The 19105-nt window shown below is 43.3% G+C and overlaps 1 protein-coding gene and 1 pseudogene across 1 annotated transcript in view; one reads left to right on the forward strand and one right to left on the reverse strand.

Moving 5' to 3' along the window:
* Nucleotides 1-19105, reverse strand: part of ATRNL1 (attractin like 1) — a 2333760-nt gene that overhangs the window by 101582 nt on the left and 2213073 nt on the right. The window lies entirely within an intron of this gene.
* The window catches only part of LOC146866962 (lipoamide acyltransferase component of branched-chain alpha-keto acid dehydrogenase complex, mitochondrial-like), a 34742-nt pseudogene continuing 23127 nt past the window's right edge, over nt 7491-19105 (forward strand).

Here is a 19105-nt window from a genome sequence, read left to right on the forward strand (position 1 = left end):
GGATAACTCCCGCTCTTAGGTACTCCAGCATGAATTCCGCATGGGACTCAGTTCTCCTGGTCTTTTTCTTGAGGTTAAGCAATTTAAACCAATCATCATTGGACTTATTTCCGATGGTAAATTGTTTGTCTGTCATAGAGCTACCTCCCAACAACTTAGAAAAATCTTCATCCGTAAACCCAAAGGTTTTAATTTTATCCATGATGTAAAGGAACGGGAATATATAGCAGTTGGCAATAGAAGAGAGGATAAAGTAGGCTCAAAGAATATAATAAGGAAACAACAGTCCGATGAATGCAACCGGACCTACAAGGAAGCCAAAGTGATAACCATAGGAAAGTAGAAAGAGTACTTACTCAGAATAACCAAAATCGTCCTAGAGAAAAAAATAAATAGAAAGGGAGTACAAACACAATATTAATAGTAAGTAAAAATGGAAAAGAAGAAATAAGTTCCAGCCACACAACCAACAAAGCGAACCCTCACGGCAACGTGCCGGGGAAATCTATGGGCTACAGCAGAGGGACCCTGAATTTACAAAATGTGTGTAGGAAATATCAGGGAAATATAATCAAAAAAAACAACAAAACTATCCTACACCTATATATTTGAATTTTAAGGCTATAAGTCCATATGAATAAAGTAATACCCACAGACTAGGTGTACAAAAATATATATGACAAAGTCATTTAATAAATTTTTTCATTTTTTCTGAAAGACTGTTATTTATCTATTTAACATAAAAAATGAATTACAACATTTAGACAAAATCAATGTGTCAACAACAAAACACCATGTCAACGGAAGTATAAATACAAAACAATAGTGATAAACATCAAAACATCATACAAAACCAACAAAGGTACAAAAAAAGTACATATAAGGCAATACAATTTTTATATAAAAACAGTTCATCATAAAAAGTGCAATCAAGTGTAACCGCCAAGACAAGCGCCAACGCGCGTTTCGGAGCTAAACAGTATATTTGGCTCCTTCCTCAGGGCGTGTAAGGTAGGTCTTTCAGGCGACAGCACATACTACGCACATATCCTTGACAAGCGTCTGGTGGTGTAGAAGTTGACAAAATTTCAAAGTTTGTAACCATAAGTCTGTGGGCAAAAAGTATGAATGGGTAAATATACTCTTAAACTAAAACAAATAAGGCTGGAAAGAATAAAGAACAGAGGTAACAATCAGAAAAGGTGATAACCAAACGACCCAAAAATTGCAGTGACTTTTCTCTCCCTAAAAGGAAAAATATATATATGTATATGCACACCAAAAGAGGTTCAGATAACCCAGTGATCGAGAAAGTATATAGAACGAAAGAATATGTAAAAAAGATATGAATAGTAAAGATACCAATCACCAGATAATGCGCTATACAAAATTAGAATCACCTACTTTTAGCGTATTGGGTTACTGGGAAAACATCCAGCATAAGATAGCTAATCTAGTGAGCTATCTGGAGCTACAAGGAAGAAATAAGATACATTGATGATAATGGAAAGAACCATAAATAGCCAAGATCGTCACAGGCTGGACCTAAAGATAAACAATAGATCCCATTAAGAACACTAAGGAGCAGATGAAAGGTATAACCCTAGTACGTGTTCAACCTAAAGCGATTCCAAATGGAGTCATACATATGTAGTATTTAAAAAAAGACTATAGACAAGATATGACCAACAGCGCTGGTCTACTAGCAGTAGATCTACTGTTTCGAATGCACAACTATTAGTAGGTACAATAGATAGCATTACAAAATAAAGGTGTATATGCTAGGGGCAAGGAATGAATGGCGTCCCAGCTTCCTTGATCTCAGTATTGTATAGTGGCCTACCCTATTCTACTGAACTGGTATATGACCAGATAATTTTTAAATGTATACGGTAGGAATACAATTCTATTTCAAGGTATGACAAACAAGAATTTTATCTCTAGTTACACTCCTATAGTTGTTGACTTTGCATTGCGGGATCCAAAATACGATATAAAGTGGCAACAATACATTAGCTTAACGGATCCAATGGGGCTGTCTTACTTGTGATGTCGACCATTTTAAATTCCGCCGTTTCGGGTGCCTCCACTGGTTAGGAGGCTCATTATGAAGTAGTGTAACCAATCTGCTTCTATGGCAAGAAAAAAACGATCTGAATACAGATCCGTTCCCTAAGGTTTAAGGAAGAGTTTAACGGAAAGACGTTAATCGAGTTAACTTACCGATAGAGATAAAATAAGGAATACAACCAGAGGAGTCTGTAATTATTCCGACCCGTAGAGTGATCCCCGTCTTATAAGCATCCTAATAGGGTAAATCGATGAAATATCTGGAAGGATTAGAATATTGAACGCATAAGTACACCAGAAAGTTTAATCAAGAATGCCCTAGTGTGGCGCTACAAAGGATAGCCCAAACGCGGTGGGCATGTTAGTAGAAATTTACCTGAATAAGCAGATTAACACGTCTAACGGGTACGGCGGTGTCCATGCAATTGGTAAAGATCAGTGCCGGTCTAAGCGTCTTCCTTAAAAGGAGTGCGAAACGGAAATGAAGCCAAAATTTAAGAGAGATAAGAAAAGGACTAACCAAGTCCCATTAGTTTGTCCGAGCGATGTAACCACCGAAATAAAAAAAGGACTAAACCAAACTAATATATCAGTGCCACAAAGTAAGGGGCCATATTGGAACTGAAGCAGGATGAATTCCTCATATAGCATTTTAAGTTTATAAATACAGCTAAGCTATTATGAATGAGCGCAAAACCAAAAATGACGAAAATATAACAAAAAAATATATATAACAAATAATCAATAGAGATCTACACTGGTCAGAGAAGTGAGAAGAAATAAATAACTTTATGAGACACATCACTGAAGGAATTGTAGTAGCGGAGTGAGTTTCTAGAGATAACAGGAGATCCACATCTAATTCATAAGGGACAGATACGCACAAGGCTAGGAGATGTTACAAACCGAATATATCCAGAACAGGGGGAACAGAATAAACAAGACCCAATAATATGGGACACTTATTGGATAGCATTTTCCCATGGAAGGTGTTCATTAAGACCTTTTTCGCATGTTTTAAGGGTAAACATCCAGAACACCTCTCTTTTTCGTCTAACAGCGTCAATGTTGCCATCCTTCGGGGAACGAATATGTTCCAAGATCATCCAACGGAGATCAAGGACAGAGTGATTTTTTTCAGTCCAATGTAGAACCAGGGGGGCACCAGCGCGCTGGTTGGAGATGGCCGACTTATGTTCACTCAGGCGGACTCGAAATTCCCTACTGGTCTCACCTACGTAGCCGAGGCCGCATGGGCACAAGATGAGATAGACTACATGCTGGCTACGACAGTTAGTCATATCTTTAAAGAAAAAGGTTTTTTTGTCCCAATCAAGCTTATCGGTAACCATAGCAAATTGACATGCATGGCAACCACCACATTTGTGTGTACCCATGATGGGATTGGTACCTGTAATAGATTTCTGAATGAAGGAGTTAGTAACAGTACCTCTGGATTTAACCAGCGCATTCCTCAGATTTCTATTTCGTCGAAACGCAAAAATTGGCTTGGGGAGAGTCTTTTTACAGTGATCCGAGTTTAGAATATGCCATTCGTTATTGATGATTTGTCTGATCTTGTGATTGATGGTTGAGTGAGTGGTCACACATACCAGTTTGTCTTCAGTTTTAGACTCTTTGTTTTGGAACAAAACTGTCCTGTCGTAGTATTTGGCTCTTTTATAAGCATTTTTTATCAATCTGTGAGGGTATCCTCTATTAGAAAGTTTATCTTTTAGTTGTTCAGCATGAAAATCAAAATTCTGTATGGTCGTACAATTCCTGCGCAAGCGCAGGAATTGGCTGAACGGGATGTTGTCTTTTTGACTACGAGGATGGTAGCTTGAGTACTGAAGAAGAGTGTTTTTGGCTGTAGGTTTGGTATAGAGACTGACCTCAATCTTTTCATCAATGTTTTCGATCCAGATATCAAGGAATTCAATTTTATTTTGACTAATATTGGGACTAAATTTGAGGTGGGTGTCACAAAGGTTAATCCAAAGGATAAATTCATCTAGCTGTTCTTTAGGGCCTCTCCAGATAAAAAAGATGTCATCGATAAATCGATGCCACCTTAAGATGTTCTCACTAAATGGGGCCATCTCGTTGAATATAAACCTAGTTTCAAATTGTCCCATGTAGATATTAGCTACATTGGGCGCACAGGCAGCGCCCATGCTGACTCCCTGTATTTGTTTAAAAATTTCACCTTCAAACTCAAAGTAGTTCTCTTTAAGGACGATGGCCAGACATTCCAAAAGAAACAATCGGTCACCTAAAAAGTTGTTATCAATGAGAGTTTTTTTGACCGCTTCCAATGCTCCAGTTAGTGGAATATTAGTATATAGGGCTTCTATGTCCATAGACACAAGAAAATCCGTGTCAGTATTGAAGTGGATGCCTTCAATTGTACTAATTAGATGTCCAGTGTCCTTAATGTGACCATGTAACTTGGATGCAAGAGGTTGTAAAAAGGTGTCTATATATTTGGATAGCGGTTCCGTCAGCGATCCGATGGTGGATACAATGGGCCTGAAGGGAGGAAGGGTCAAGTTTTTATGTATTTTAGGAACTCCGTAGAGAATGGGCACCTGGTCCAAGCCCCTGTGCTGGGCTTGGACCAGGTGCCCAGAAGGACATCCGTGAGGGCTTCATTGAAGGGCGGGAGAGGCTCAGAGGAAGTTGCTGCCGGTTGAAGCACCTATGTCAGGAGGTTAGTCCTGACTGCCACTGTAGGTAGCTCCAGGCCCAAGGTCTCGGCTGCCCTATGCACCACCACTGCATAGGACGCTCCCTCCTCCGTAGCCTAGGTAGGGGGAGAAAGCATGCCAAGTTCTGGGGATTTCTCCAGACCACTGACATCACCCAATTCCTCTCTCCAGTGCGGTTCTTCCAGCTGGTATGTCAAAGGGTCCAGCGACTCCTCCCAGTCCTCATCACCACCCTCAAGGCAATAGGGAACACCTGGGATGAACAAGGAAACAAAAGTACCCTCTGGCGTTGGATTCGACGTCAGCCGACGTCGGTCCAACTCCGGGTCCATCTCGGGGTTGAGGATGGGGACGGTGTCATCCAGGGGCACGGCCGGTGCCACGGAAGGTTGAGTAAGGTCGCCTGGCGTCGATCCGGATCCAGGCCTGGATCCACGGGGGCCCTCCGGTGCCGGAGACGCCGGCATCGAAGGCCCAGGGCCCCCAATCAACTCTGTGTGGCCCGAAGGCGCACTAGCGGAGTCGGGCTGCCCAAGGACAGGGTGGAGAGCTTCATAGAATGTACAAAGCTGGGCAATGGACGCTCCGGCTCCCAGAAACAGGGGAGGTGCAGAGTCATCCCTGAGTCAGATGCCAGAGACGGAGCCTTAGAGCAACGACGCTCCGGGTCCCACGCTGCATCAGCCGACCGATGTGGTAAGGCGAGGAGCGACGATGCTTCTTCGCGCTCTTGTGCTTCGACTTACCCAAAGAGTGCGTAGACTTGGACGATGTGTGGTGGCTCCGCAACTGGTTTCGAGACCTTCCCATCGACCGGGAGTGACGTGGAGCTGACTGCCAGGCCTCCAAAAGCTTTTGGGACCGCTCCTGCAAAGACTTCGGATTCATGGCCCGGCAGTCGGAGCACGACTTCGGGTTGTGGCCGTGCTCCAGTCACCAGTGGCACACGAGGTGCGTGTCGGTCATGGTCATGGCGTGTGACAGAAGTCGCAAGGCTTGAAGTCGGTCCGATGATGGGACAACCCTCGGGCACCAGGAGTCGAGGACTCAAAAAAAGACGTCGACAAAAGTTAAAAAACGGTTAGTCAAAAAGTGACTAAGGGGCAAGCTTTCTCCGGATCTGTGCTGGGCTGGTGCGGATAAAGAAAAAACTGACATCAGTGCGCAGGGGCAGTGTCTAAGTAGACACCGCGACATCATCTGGGTGACAACGGCGCCGACGACGGAGTCGACAGACACCACCTACTGACGCGCAGGGGAACTGCTAAGAAAAAAATTCTCTGGATCCAATCTGACGCCTGGGGGTAATTCTAAGGTAAGGAATCTATAACTAATAGTCACTTTCAGAATAGTAACTCAAAAGAAGGAACATGAAGCGGTCTTCAGTGAATATTTATTGCCCTGCAAATTTCCATCCTTCGTATAAATTAGCCAATCTAGCCAAGTACTTGGTGTGGGAAGCAATTAGGCCCATTCAGGCTAATGTGGTGTGTTGTTATTATTATTATTATACTCATTTGTATGGCGCAACGAATCATCCCCAGGGGGATCTCTCGGTGCCTGAGAAGAGGACACCCTGTAAGCAGTATAATCTTAAAACAGCCAGGTCTTAAGCAGTTTCTTGAATCGAGAAAGGTTAAAACAGGCACAAATCTCCTCGGGGAGACTGTTCCAGTGACTGGGGGCTAGATGAGAGAAGGCCTGCGATTGCTAGATCTCAACTGATGCACAGGTTGATAAAGTTCAAGCTTCTTCTTGAGATAGGCAAGGCCAGACCCCTGGAGAGACTTAAAGAACGTACATAGCAACTTGAAGATAGCTTGTATCCTTATAGGAGGCCAGTGTAGTTGGCGGAGGAGAGGTAAAGAGGGGGTGCACGCCGGTTTATTGAGGGCAAGGCGAGCTGCCGTATTTTGAACCATCTGCAGTTTTGATAACAGGTCATCCCTTATTCCAACCAGCAAAGAGTTGCCATAATCCAGTCGACTAACCAGGAGCGACTGAATAAGAGTTTTTCTAGCCGTGACAGGTATCCAAAGGAAGATCTTTGTAAGCCTCTGCATTGTTCCGAAGCAGGTGCCTGACAGCGTCTTCACCTGTTCCTCCATAGACAATTTATTATCAATTCTGATGCCTAGATTCTTAGCCCATCTTTTTTGGGGGGGTGGCGCCTCTCCTAGTTCTGGTGGCCACGAATCTGGAGTCCACAATTCCTCCGCTTTACCAAACAGCAGTATCTCTGTTTTGATGGAATTAAGCTGAAGGAAGTTCTTCCTCATCCATCTCGCTATATTAGACATACAGTTTTTAAACTTTAATTTGGTTGCTGCAAGGTCCTCCTCTATAGGGACTAACACCTGTGTATCATCTGCATACGATATGGTCTCAAACCCACAACTTCTAATAATTAAGGCCAAGGGGCCCACATATACATTAAACAAGGTGGGACTTAGATGGATCCCTGTGGGCCTCCCTTATCCACCAAAATGGTTTGTGACACAAAGGAATCCAGCTGGACACATTGTGTTCTGTTGGACAGATAGCTTTAAATTCATTTAAGGGCCATGCTTCTGACACCAGTCTCTCGAAGCCTATCCAAAAGGATACGATGGGAGATGGTGTCAAAGGCTGTCGACAGATCAAGAAGAACTAAAATCACTGGGGTCCCATTATCCAATTACATCCTTATGGTGTCAGTGACCTCCAACAATGCGGCCTCAGTGCTATATGAAGCACGGAAGCCCAACTGAGATGGGTCCAGTAAGTTATTCTGTTCCAAATAGCAAGAGAGATGCCGATTGATTAATGTCTCCATGATCTTTGAATAGCAAGGAAGGAGAGAGATCGGCCTATAGTTTTGTAGATCAGTAGGATCAGCCAACGACTTTTTGAGCAGTGGTTGAAGGCATGTGTTTTTCCACGTACGAGGAAACTTAGCTGTGGCTAATGAGATGTTGTAGACGTCAGCAAGCACATCAGCTAAGACCGGGGTTAGTTCTGACATAACGGCAGGCGGCAACGGGTCTAGTGGGGATCCGGATTTCACACGAGTTAATAAGGAGCCCACTTGCTCGCCAGTGATATTGGAAAACAAATTCTAGGCTAGGAGGGCCAGGATTTTCCTGGGGGGAGGCTCCCTCGTGGTCTACATCCTCAGGCCCAAAGGAGCGATAAATTGAGTCAATGTTGTGAATAAAGTGACTTGCTAGGTCCTTGCATAGCTCCAGAGTAGGTGGTGGAAGCTGGTTATTGGCCCTCGGGTTTGTGAACTCCTTCAAAATAATAAAGAGCTCCCTAGAGAAGTTCTTCGCTTCTGTAATACGGGAGCCTAAATGTGCTCTTCTAGCTGAATTACAACTATTTAAATAAGCTCTATGTGCCATTCGGTAGAGTGATTCATCTTGCTCAAATTTGTATTTCCTCCATTTTCTTTCTTTAACCCTACATAGGGCCTTTTCTCTCTTGAGCGTGTCTGAATACCGAGAGGCTGGGGCTGCCATGTCATGAATTTTTACCCTCTTAAGTGGTGCAATAGAGTCGAGGGCTTCTGTTATTGAAGCCTCGAACCTCACTAAGGCTGTATCACAATCTTCGCAGTACATAAACGAAGGAGCGTTGAAAGCCCGACTAAAGGCGGAAGATGTCACCTTTCTCTACGATCTGCGGAAGTCTTTGCGAACTTGCGGATGGCCGGACGATTCTGTAAGCGGCCAGGAAAAACTTAGCGCCGAATGGTCAGTCCAGCCTAATATCTGGGGTTGTTCTACTACTCCCATGTTTTCCACCCACATTACATGGCATTGGTCCACCAAGGAGCATAGAGTGGTTTTGGTGGAATTGGTTGATGATTTGACGTTGGCCACTGATGTCACCAATGTCTCCAGCAAGGTACTCTTTGATTAGGCAGCAGTGACCAACAATGTTGAACAACCAGATCTATTAGACTGCATACAGTACATCAGTCTCATTTCTTCAGACCTAGATGACTTCATTTATTCTTGTCTTGACAAATCACAGCTAGGAGGAAATACTGCCTTCCTTTCCTCTGAACTTACAACCTTGGACTAAGGTGTTCCCAGATATCCTAGCTATCCTAATGTCCAAATACATTTTAACATGTCCCTTTACTAGTCCCACAAAAATTCTCCTTCAGCCTCCACTTTAATATGATTATGGATAATACACAGATTTTCTTGTGGCATGAAATATACATGAAAGCTACTGGATATAGTGCCCTTTATCCTTCATTCTTGAACTGATAAGGGCAAACTATATAAAGTACATGAAGGCAAAGAAGAAATATTTGTATTTGGACATGAAAAGGGATGCAGATTTTCAAGACTGTGGCCAGGGGGCTTAGGCTCATGCCCTTAACCTGATACTGTGGTCTGAGGCCAAGGTTGCCTCACCTGCCATAATGTATTTCTCTTCTTAATGACACTGACAGTTCTGGTTTTACTCAGTTTATAAACTTCTGTTTGCATCTTAGCATGGATGTTCTTTTCCAGTAGCAGTCATTTCTTCTATATGTCGTTACAATTGCCTGTATATGTGGGGTACCTAAACAACCTAACGAAGAGAATTAACTGCATCTCGTATACTGTGGCCTGTCTGCTCTCTGGTACCAATTGCCATGAACAGTTTTCTCTTGATGTTACCAAAGTGCACTGGATTCTCCCTCTACACACAGCATATTTAAGGATCTCTGGGTCATACACACATTGATGAATGCAGTGGGATTCCTATTCCGTATGTGTTGACTCAAGTACTATGTTACATCTCAGTGGTACAAATATTACTTTCACAGACTTCTATTTGTTCCTCAAAATGCAGCATATTGAATGGTCCTTTTCGGTGTGGACTGCCACCATTGAGAACAATGGTCCTGACTTCTCATTCTCTTCAGAACATCATAAAGCTTTTGGTCTTTCTAAAATAACTAACCATGTCTACTCACTCGATTGCCAACACTAGTCTCGCGATTGATAAAAATAGGTAAATGAACATTTTAATGTGTTATACTCTTGAGAAAATTCATTTTGTGCACAATGAAGCAACAGGAGGAACTGCTGATACTTTGTCAGCTTTGGATCCAAAAGACTGAGTTGTGATCCACAGTGAGTGATCAGGGGCAGGTGACTTTGTCTCTCTGTTAGTCAGTTCCCAAAAGCTTACAGCTCTTGTAAACTTATCCAATGGTGTTACCTAGCCCAGCAATCAAAACTGGACGATCACCATGTACTAGGAAACAAAACAACTTTTGTGGTGCTTCTCTGCCTACTATTCATAGAGCAGTGGGTGTTTTTGACAAACTTTCCAAGTCCTTAAAGAATTTACAGAGCTCGACTCTCAAACCCAAGGCAGGCACGGCATTTCTGGGCTGAAACAAGGGCAAGCGTCAAGTACTGCAGGGCCACTGGTTGGCAACAGGTTTAATTGAAGAAATGTTGTAAGAAGGAGATAAGGATGCAGAGGGCCTGCAAGGAAGACAGGTTTCTCGAGGCAAGCATGCCATCTCCTGTCTTAGTGTTTTTGTGCTAAATGGACCTGGAGACAGGTAATTGTTTGTTACAGCCAACGCAGAAGAAGGCCTTGCAAATTCCCAATTTGCTTTCAACAGATGACACCTTCATGACATGACAGACTCTGCCAGGCCCGCTGTTAGCGGGTGATATACAACCCACAGAGATGGCACGGGTTGAGGGCCGCGCCAAGGGCTGATGGCGGGAACGCAGGAGGAATAACTATGGGTATTTGAGTCGTTTCATGATAACGTATGGCCTGTCATTCACAGCCGTGCCTTCATAACTTTATTGTTTCGTGGTGTCGAGACAGGATTTACACACAGCCAGGCCTGATAAACGCATTTTATAGGTGCAGTCGTTAAGGCCCTACTTTCTGAGGGCGTTTGCCATTTCTGTATGGCTTGTAGAGACCATTTCTTGTCTTACTGAATTATGACGCTATTAAGTGCAATAAAAGATCTCTGACCAAGTTACTAGGATAACATTCTGGTTGCCGCTGTGATCCTAACACTTCTCGAAGAGATTTCCATGGAACATATAGCAAATGGTGCAGCCCTTTAAGACGCGTTGCGTTCCTGCCTGCCAAAGAAGGGCTTTTGGTATCAGGCATATGTCACATTACTTAAGTATTATTGTTTACTGCTGCGGGGAAAAATGACTGTTAATTGCTCCCGAACATCTACAGGCTTGGGCTTTAGGAAGGGGCCATAAGTTATGGATAGGAAATTAAAATGTCATTAGAGCCCCCAGCAAAATACAATAATGATATAAGCAGTAGGCCTGGACAAAGTTTTAATCACGCAGAAGTAAACGGAGTAATTTCTGTTATTCCACATTACTCTTTGATGTGGAATTACTGGTAATAACGTAATTACGCCGGCTTGCATAATTAAGAGTCATTTGGAGGAAGAAACGACAGCGAGAGCATGTTTAACAAGCGTGAGCTGCTGTTTGCACTATTGTCCATGCTCTGTTGCATCTAGCACAATTTCTTAGCACAAAATGCAGCCTGTGAGGACACATTTTGCTCTAAGAAACTGGTGCTAAATACTGAGAGGAAGTTTGGGGAAAATCCTACCCTAAGTGCACATTTAGCAAGTGTGAGTGTCTGCTTCCGCTCGCTATTCGTGTTCTGTTGCATTTAGTGCTGTTTCTTAGCACACCATGCATCCCCACTTCCATTTTGGACACGAGGGTGAATTTAAATTAGCACTAAATGCAGAATTACTCTTCTAGCGTAATACCGTGTAATCTCATGGAAAGTTTGAGTAATTCCATTGTGATTACGCTAAATGAAAATACGCAAATTCTCCCCACCACTAATTAGCAGCCTGCGCCTCCTCAAAAGTGTTCCATTACGATCAGTGGACTCTCATCTTCTCCCCTCTTAAGAGTTCCAGTTTTCCATCTTGGTCTGCTCCCAATTTGCCACCTGCCCTCAGACACCTTGTTCTGTACCATTCATCCCTAAAAACATAGTCCGGGACCATGCACCTGCCTGAGTAGTACTTTACTGTGAGAATAACCAGGTGTGCTGATGTCACTGTCCACCGGTTTCCCACACTAGCCACATGAGACCGTGCAACAAGCAAAAAGTCGCACCAATTGCCAAGCCTACAAACAACAAACATAAACAAGGGCACAGTGTGCCCCTGGAAAAATGAAAGGGGGAAATGAGTAACTCCACACAGCAACAGGCAATCTCAAATTGATGGATGCGTAGACAAACTAAGGGTGTTGTCTACAAATACTCCATAGAATTATATTCTATCAGCACCACCCTCAACAGAACATCCATTGCTACGTGGGAACTTTAGTTTGCCAAAACAAGTGCCCAATGGTTCCTTACTGCGCCTATTGAAAATCTCTGCAAAGTAAATCAAGTCACCCTAGTGGAAGGTTTCTGGATTATATAATAACACAGAAGCAGACATATGAAGAAGGTATATACAATCATTTTAAAAACAGTTGTACGAAACTTACAAATAACTACATTTTAACATTCTCTTGTTGGAGATGTGAGATTCTATCCCTTCGTGTTCTAAGTGGACCCACATATTGTGCAAAAATGTAACCAGAAATAACTAAAAGTGGTGTAATCCAACAGGTGCTGTCAAGATTATTGGAACTTGACTGTATGTGTAGCAATTAATGAGAGTCAGATGAAGTATCTATTGTCCCGCATGAGCTAAATTCCTCCAAGTAGCCAGCCTAGTTCTAATGGTTGTTTACCAAATCTGAGAAAGGAGAGGGCACTGGTGTCCTCCTCCAACTCTTGCCTTATGGCTGGTATCAGATGTTTTCAACAGAGCCAATCCTTTCACAATATTTTCATCCCATCCAGGTAAATCCTTATCGAGGGTTCTCAAACGGAAGCCATACACAAATGTGCAAGCCCACAAAGGCTGTAGGGCAGGAAACTGACAGCTGGTCATAAGAGGGCAGATCATTATGCTAGCACGTGCTGACTAAGGAAGGAGGTTCTTTCCCATAAACCTATGTATGCAAAACATAACCAGCTGGAGACATTACCCCAGTCTATTTTAATCCTATCCTGGACTAGAAAATACGTCCACTCTGGATGCAAAATTATGAACTTCAGAAGCGGAAATATCTAGGGCGCTGGATTTGGCCACTATGACAAGAGAGTTATAACTGCTGTAATCGTGTAGCTGGGTGTTGTCGATGCCTGATTGATCGACTATAAAGAGGCTGATTTAATTCATCAACTGTTAAGTCTGAAGGAGCTCAGTGTCATTATAGAGACCGAGCCTTCACCCCTCTTTGCTTGGCTACAGAATACTTGACAAAGGCGCAGGAATAGAATCCGATTGTAAACACATGTGGACCATGCTAAAATGTATTGTGTTCTCTCAAGACTGGTTACAATGCATAGGGAAGTCAAAGATGGCCATTTACCCCAAACCTGGCAGCCTGTACAAACACCATCTGAATCACTGGCTTGAAGGGAAAAGCCCACAGCTGTCAAATACACAGAAGTCCTTTGAATGATGAACTTACATTGAAAATACACGAAAATGAGGATAAGATTTTATTTCTACAGACTTTGCTTAGTTTTGGGAGGTTCATGAGGGTATGAGTTTCAGGTGTTTGCTCTTGATAATAAAATAATAACTGAAACCATTTCCCTCCTGATAGATTAAAACACAACCAAATGCCTCACAATATCTTCACTTCTTATGACCAGTGGACAGCGGTGAGGGCTCACCATTTCTGAGTGGAGGGTGTCATGGGAGTGGCTTCTTCAGAAGTCATACTGAGTATCCATGCAGTCTGATATATTGTAGTATAATATGATGCTTGACCACTAGTGAACATAGAGAGAATGAGTTCCTTCCAAATAAACTAAATGGGAGAAAACCATTATGCTAGGTATCCTTAACAGCAATCATAGTCTGTATTGGGGAAGTAGGGCAACTGAGCAGATAAGTAATTTCTCTGCAAAACACAGGGTTTGCATTTTGAAAAGAAGCTTCCAATTCCAGAATAGTACTGTTTACACTGCACAAAGAACCAAGCCCATGCCTGTCCAATGTAGGCCTAGGAGAACGGGTCTATTCTGGATTTTCAGAATATCCACAAAAGGTACATTTACATATACTAATTCAAGCAGCAGACCATCACATCTCCATCTTTGACCGACACTTCTAATCACTCTTCACCTCATTAACACAAACTGATCCCATTACCCACCCACCCCCTCCCTTCCACCCAGGTCAGTTTACCCAGAACCTATCCGCTTCCAGGACTCCACCGCCACACTATTCACCATTGCAACACCCCCACCACACGCCTGAGTCAAGAAAGCTCCAGTTCGATCCCCACTACACCCACCCAAACTAATGACTACACCAAAACACAATCCCATGACGCACCCAGTGGGTACAAGAGCACCAGTCCCAATTCAAGAATGTTCAGCCCTCAGCCCGCCTCAAACACAACCCAGACTCCCTTTGTAGAACCCACCCAGCGCAAAAAAGCTCCACATTTCCTACCTCACTGACACCTCCCTCCTCTCCATTAATAATCGCTCTCCTGTCCACCCACATATCGAATAGGAAGCCTCCCCGACATTCTTACCCTGTTCCCGAGCCAAATCGAACAAAAACTTGATTCTCCAGCTAATGACACCTCCATTGTAAAAAATTACCTTGCGATCCAGGCCAAGTTAACATTCAATTCCACCCCAGGAATAGAGAATCTGACTCCCCAAAAGAAAGCTCCAAAAGTCAGCTGTCATACCGGTTAAACCTCCATTCCCATAAGCCGCCTGTCCTACAGACCCTACCGAGCGCTCAGGACTCTATCCCCAATGGAAGCGGAACTACTCAGTGAATCATACAACAACAAAAACTTTGCAAACGGACAGCAAGCCTCCATCCACAATCTCAGTAATCATTGATATTAATACAATCCCTTGACATAAAGTAACGCCCAGACCACCCGCTCAATACATCAACATCCATATATTACACTCTACTAAGAATAGCTCATGCTACCTAACCTGCATGTCCCTTAACGGAAGATCTGGAGCGAAACACACCGCAGAAATGACTGAAACCTAACTTGCAGAATGATTCGACATTGAATTCCTAATGGAAACCAGGCTTAATGAACACTCAACCCCAATACTAAACTTGCTCACTCCACCTGGCTATTCCATCATCAGAAAGGAGAGACTAGGGTGAATAAGGGGCAGGCTTGTGATCATTCATAAAGAAGAAACCCTGTTTAACTCCCTAGAGACCACAAACTACTCGACCTTCGAAAATAATATCTCAGAGTGGGAATCAAAACCAAAGGCACCACTCCCACCAAACTCCACACCATCTATCACCCACCTGTGATTGCACCCTCTTCACCGAAGAACTAATCGATCTAATAACACAGTTCTCCCTGATGCCAATGATGTGTTCCTGGGTGACTTCAAGCTGCACTTGAATGACACAGAGGATGCCACATTCCGTAACCCAAAATATTTTCTACAAATCAACAACCTCAAGCAACTCTGTAATGATCAGACCCACAATAAAGACACATCTCTAAATAATTACCAGAAATGAGCTCATCTCCCTTCGTTCCATCATGTCCATCAACTGGTCGGACCACTATCAAATACTGTTCAAACTCAAGACACACCCCATATCCTACCCAGCCCCATCCAACAAACCTATGCACTGGGCATGGAACATCAAGCACATCCCACTAACGGAGCTAGAATCTATGATCAGAGCCCATTTACATTTGTAATGTCTCCTTTACACCGTGGATGACCTCACAACCCACTATAGCTCAGCAGTGACAGATGTTCTTGACCAAGTTCCACTGCTCAAACGAAAGCAATCTAGAAAAATCCAGTCCAGATCCTGGTTCTTCAACTTGAACCTTAACAACGAAAAAAGACAACTTCGACAGACCGAAAGGTTATGGAAACAGAACCCCTCACTGGAACACCTCTCACTCCTAAGATCTGAACGACTCTCCTACAAGAGACACGTCTTCAGGGGAAAAGCCACTTCTTTTGCAATCAACTCGACTATGAGAAGAACAGACCAAGGGAGCTCTTTAATATAATAAAACACCAAACTACCCCTACCTCCCAACATGAAACAACAGACACCAATGAATGCTGAGAAGAAATAGCCAACTTGCTCACTGCCAAAGTTGAGAAAACCGAACGATCCCTGATTCTTCACAACAGCCTGACATTTCAACCTGCCTGCTTCACTGACACATAGGTCACCACGGAAACTCCTCCCTAAGACTTAACTAAAGACTGGAGGGACCCAAAAAAACTAAATATATCAAATAACAAACTCCCACAACTGAAAAATATTGGTAAATGGACAGACTTTAAACCTGTGACAAAAGGAGAAGTTTTCAAAATAATTGCGAGTGTGAAGCCCACATCCCTGATCCCCTCCCCCTGGCACAGAACCTCAAGCATATCATCTACCCGTTCTGGACAAAATCATCAACGCCTCTCTTATCAGGCCGAGTGCCTGACTCTCTCCAACTTGGCCAAGTCTCCCGCCATTCTCAAAAAGCCAGGGGCGGACGCCAATGACAAACAGCCTCAGACCCATCACCAACCTTTCTTTCCTAGAAAATAAGTTAGGGAAGCATGTCCTTCTACAATTCAACCAACACCTAGAGGAATTCAACCTCCACGACACTTTCCAATCATGATTCATTAAACGCTTTAGCACTGAAAACTGCTATGCTCAACATATCAGATGATATTCACAGATCCTTAGATGAAGGCAACTCCTGCCTCCTAATCCTACTCAACCTATCTGTGGCATTTGATACAGTTCATCATCCAGTTTTACTTGACACTCAAGAACCGCACTGGTTTCCATGGCACAGTCCTGAGATGGTTCACGTCCTATCTGCAACATCGCTCCCAACAAATAAAAGTCAACAGCTGTCTCTTTAAGCCTGCTCAAATACCACAAGGTGTACATCAAGGCCCTGTCGTCTCATCAGCCCTAGTCAATATTTTCGTGGAACCCCTTGCAGTTATTCTGAAACAAGCTGAGATAAAATTTCACCAATATGCAGATGACACACAACTCTACTACAGAATAGAATCACCCGGCGACATCCATCATCTTAATGCCATGCTAATTAAGACACAAACTTGGCTAAACACCAACCACCATAGGCTGAACCCACACAAACTACTACTCCTTTCCCCCCAAAAAAATCCCTAACTATCCAAGAAAGGCTAAAAAATGTAACACACTAAACTGTCCTCCCACACTATCCAACTCCGTTAAGTGCTTTGGTATCAACCTGGACATACTTGTCAATGAAGAAGCACATCAAAAATACAGACAGAGGAGCGCTCTACACATTAACACATCTCCGGAAAATCAAATTGTTTATTACCCCTGATGAACTTAAGATGGTAGTACAATCACTAGACCTTCCGAAACTTGACTACAGCAATGCCATCCTCAAAGGAACACCTAAAAACCATCTTTGCACCCCTAAGACAAATTATGAATGCAGCTTCAGGTTTATCACAGAAATCAAATGGTTTGACCACATCTCGCCCATCCTTAAGGGTCTCACTTGGCTTCCCACTGAAGGAAGATGCATCTACAAGGTATCTTGCATTACCTACAAAGCCCTACATATAAAAAACCCTAATACCTAGAAACCAAACTATCGAGAGCAGGAAAAGGATGGGCTCTGGACAGTTCCAACTCTTCTTCTCCTACCTCCCAAACTTAAAAAGAAATCATCACAGGCACACTCCTTCTCAGGAAATGCTCCTAAGATCTGGAAATCACTTCCTAAGGACTTACGCCACAACCCCTCCTTTTCCTTGTCTCAAATGTTGGACCTCAAATCTCTACTGCTCAACAATCACTTCAACAAGAGCACAAGCTGATCCAAGTCTCTGAAAGATCCAACCCTCTTTGACAAGATCTGTCGGGGAGGTCGCCGGACTACTGACTACGCAGTCTTGAATCTCTCTCCAGCCCCATTACCCAATTGCTATATTGTTATATATATGACTACCTTACTGCTCTATTGTCCCATACTTTTCTATCTGACTGTTTGACCCACATGACTCATCATGTACTTCTTGGAAACTTATTCTCAAAACATGTAAAGCGCTCTGATACCCTTGAGTCTAGCCAGCGCTATATAAAACTAAAACTAAAAAAATATATATATACTCAATATCAATGGAGCTTATTTTAAATAACTCATGGTTATTCAGAAAGTCTGTCCTGAATCCAGCATACCCCCGCTCTACACAGAGTAGACATAGCCTCTGGTCTATGGAAGATACTTTTAAGAGGAGGAAAACAGACCCAAATAATGTGCCTAGCAGAGATTTGACCACAGAAAGGTATTGATTAATACATATAGGATCACTATGCGATGCAGCACCTCAGTTCAAGGTCTAGCATGGCGCTCGGGCAGGGCTTTAACTGATTTGTGTATGGCTGATGTCAGTCTAGAATGACAGTGTATGAAAAACAATTAACTGGAATGTAGCCCTGAGCAAGAGACTAAGATAAAGCATTCCTTCCATTACCTTAGTTATTGCAGAAGCAGTGGCGGCTGCCAACAACGGGGAGTGGTGAGGCAGGCAAATGGGTAGTGGGTGCAAGCAAGGTCTAAATTGCCGACATGCATTAAATTATAATTTTAAAGTTAAAATGTTTGACTCAAATGGTAATGTAATGCATGTCGGCAATTTAGAGCACATTAGCATACAGACATTAAATACACTTAAAAAAGGGATATAAAAGTCACTTACCTTCCAGCGCATCTTCGCTCTAGTCCCGGTGTTCTTCTCTCCTCTAGCACTGACCACATCCAACTCCCCTAGCCAGTCATGACACTGCTCTCATGCTGTTAACAAGCATGAGAGAATCGCCAGGATTGGATGGAGAGGCTCTCACAGTGCTACCAAGGACACTTGAGGCCTGTGCTTGCTCTCAACCCAGCTGTCTGTGACAGATGGGTTGAGAGGTTCAAAGTGCGCATGTCTGGTTGGCCATCGCAACACAGCCAAAGAGACACTTTAAGCTTAAAGTGTCCAGCCCACCACTGTTCCCTGCTGCTGCCACTCAGCAGCAGCCCTGCCACGTCCTGACACTCGGCTCAGGGTGAGATTGTGAAAAATGAAACAGTAGTAAACTAACTTTATTACCATTTTATTTTTCATCTCTGCACTTTAAATAGTGGGGCGTCGCTCCTCCGCTCTAATGGAGAAGCCGCTGCTGTGCAGAGGTCACCCTTAGTGCAACA

The sequence above is a fragment of the Triturus cristatus genome, chromosome 1_2, assembly GCF_964204655.1.
Source record: "Triturus cristatus chromosome 1_2, aTriCri1.1, whole genome shotgun sequence".
Classification (NCBI taxonomy): domain Eukaryota; kingdom Metazoa; phylum Chordata; class Amphibia; order Caudata; family Salamandridae; genus Triturus; species Triturus cristatus.